This window comes from Phoenix dactylifera, chromosome 15 (assembly GCF_051530095.1).
Source record: "Phoenix dactylifera cultivar Ajwa chromosome 15, Ajwa_hap1_PhDact_Kaust_v1.1, whole genome shotgun sequence".
Lineage (NCBI taxonomy): Eukaryota > Viridiplantae > Streptophyta > Magnoliopsida > Arecales > Arecaceae > Phoenix > Phoenix dactylifera.
In genome coordinates this window covers 779,906-782,948 of record NC_143204.1, presented here as the reverse complement: position 1 = coordinate 782,948, position 3,043 = coordinate 779,906, and the positions used below count along the sequence as shown (strand labels likewise).

Genomic DNA, 3,043 nt, shown 5'->3' with positions numbered 1-3,043 from the left:
TACTTACACCCCACTAGGACTAGTTAACCTTCATGCATGATTATTCCTGAAAACGTAGGACACTTTGAAATCAAACCAGGAGTAATTCAATTGCTGCCAAAGTATCATGGAATGGAATCCGAGAACCCTTATCTTCACCTTAAGGATTTTTAAAAAATTAGCATCACATTTAGAGTGTCAAATGTATCGGAAGATGTCCTTAAATTGACCTTGTTCCCTTTTTCCTTAAAGGATAAAGCCAAAACATGGCTGAACTCCTTGAGACCTAGATCCCTAGGAACATGGCATGATATGCAAAGAGAAATCTTGAAAAAATTCTTTCCTGCACAAAGGACTAACTTTTTGAAAAGGCACATTAGTAATTTCCAACAAAAAGACCATGAAACATTTTATGAATGCTGGGAGAGATTTAAAGATTTGCTTCTCTCTTGTCCTCATCATGGGTTTAAAACATGGAGAACCATTAGTTTCTTTTACGAAGGGTTGTCTCCACAGTTAAAACAATTTATAGAGACTATGTGCAATGGTCTATTTTTGGAAAAGCAACCCGATGAGGCATGGGACTATTTAGATTCTTTCGTAGGGACTGCACAATTATGGGAAGCCTACTAGCATTGGACACGGGGGCCTTTACAACCTTAGTACTCAGGATGATATTCAGGCTAAAATGGCAGCCCTCACTAGGAAGGCAGAGGAAAATGAACTTAGAAGGATTGAACCCGTCAAGACCGTAGAACATAACAGCGAGTGTTGTAGGATTTGCGAGATGCCTGGCCATCTCATCACTGATTGCCCCACAATACCCGCATTCAAGGAAGTCTTGCACGATCAGGCCAATGTTATGAATACCTATCAAAAATCTTTCAATAATCCTTTTTCGGGTACTTACAAACCTGGATGGAAGAACCATCCAAATTTCAGGTGGAGGAATGACCAATCTCAACAAGTATATAACCCAACTCCTCCACCTCCGCAACCTCATTATGCACACGCACCCCCTCAAAAATCCAGTCTCGAAGAAACTTTGCAATCTTTCATGCAAGGTCAAGCTAAAATCAATGATGAATTAAGAAATCAACTGACAACGCTGACCACTGCTTTAAGTGCTCAAGAGAAAGGTAAGCTACCAGCTCAACCACAACCTAATCCTCAAGTCTATGGCGGTAGCAATGCATCATCTTCAACTTTGCATAAAGAACAAGCGAAGAGTATAATAACTTTGCAAAGTGGAAAGGTTATTGATCGACCAGTCCCAGAACAAACACAAGTCATACCTGATTCCGACCCTCCCAAGACAAAAGAAAAGGATAACGAAGAAACTGAAGCACCAACATCTACTGAAAAAATTGAATGTCCTTTTCCTGCACCATTTCCACAAAGATTAAAGCCCTTGCAAAAGCTTGAACCAAACTCTGAAATTCTTGAGCTTTTTAAGCAAGTAAAAATCAATGTACCTCTTCTTGATGCAATCAAACAAGTGCCTTCCTATGCAAAATTTTTAAAAGATTTGTGCACTGTCAAGCATCGTTTAAATGTCAAGAAGAAGGCATTTTTGGCTGAAAATGTGAGTGCAATTTTACAGCATAACATTCTTCCTAAATATAAGGATCCAGGTTGCCCAACTATCTCGTGCATCATTGGCAATTTTAGGATTGAGCGAGCATTGCTAGATTTAGGAGCGAGTGTGAACTTGTTGCCATATACGGTATATAAGCAACTCGGTTTGGGTGAGTTGAAGCCAACAACTGTGACCTTACAATTAGCTGACAGGTCAGTGAAGGCCCCTAGAGGGATTATCGAAGATGTGTTGGTCCAAGTAGACAAGTTCTATTTTCCTGTTGACTTTATCGTACTGGACACACATCCGGCTTCCAATTCACCATCTCAGATTTCGGTCATCTTAGGACGCCCATTCCTTGCAACTTCTAATGCATTGATCAATTGTAGGAATGGTGTCATGAAGCTTTCTTTTGGCAATATGATCTTGGAACTGAACGTCTTTAGTATAGGTAAACAACCCAGTGATCATGAAGAAAGTAAAGAAGTTGAATGGGTTGAAACCATTGCGGAAGAATATTTGTTAAAAAAATATTTACTGAATCGGCCGACAATGGTTTAATAGATTGGTGTTCTAAAGATACTGCTGATGATGTGGTCCCACCTGGTTTAGATAATTCGGATGTTATGATGGTCAATGGGTGGAGACCACGAATAGAGGAATTTGAACAGTTGCCACCTCGTAAAGCAAAGATAGTAACATCCCATGAACAAACACCTAAGCTTGAGTTGAAACCTTTACCGAAGGAACTCAAGTATGCCTTTCTTGGATCCGAGGACACATTTTCTATAATCATCTCATCTGATCTGGATCATGCCCAAGAAAGAAAATTACTTGGTGTTCTAAAGAATCATAAGAGAGCTTTAGGATGGTCTATTGCCGACTTGAAGGGGATTAGCCCTTTAATTTGCACGCACCGGATATATTTGGAGGACAATGCCAAAACCACAAGGCAAATGCAACGCAGGTTGAATCCTTGATGAGAGATGTGGTTAAAGCAGAAGTCCTCAAGTTGCTTGACGTGGGTATTATTTACCCAATTTTCAATAGTAAGTGGGTGAGTCCTACTCAAGTCGTGCCCAAGAAAGCGGGTCTGACGGTAGTCAAAAATGAGCAGGGTGAACTAGTCCCAACTCGTGTTCCGACGAGTTGGCGCATGTGTGTTGACTACCGAAAATTGAATTTGGTTACTAGGAAGGATCACTTTCCCCTACCCTTCCTAGACTAAGTTTTGGAAAGAGTTGCAGGACACAAATTCTATTATTTTCTCGATGGCTATTCCGGGTACTACCAAATCGAAATTTCACCTGAGGATCAAGAGAAGACTACCTTCACTTGTCCTTTTGGCACATTCGCTTTCCGTCGGATGCCATTCGGGTTGTGTAATGCACCTGCAACATTCCAAAGGTGTATGCTTAGCATTTTTGAAGAAATGAACGAAAAATTTTTAGAAGTGTTTATGGATGATTTTTCTATTTTTGGCGA

At 40.4% G+C, this 3,043-nt stretch overlaps 1 pseudogene; it reads right to left on the bottom strand.

Moving 5' to 3' along the window:
- Nucleotides 1-348: 348 nt before the first annotated feature.
- LOC149751182 (small nucleolar RNA R71) lies at nucleotides 349-446 on the bottom strand (annotated as a pseudogene).
- Between the last annotated feature and the right edge of the window lie 2,597 nt (nucleotides 447-3,043).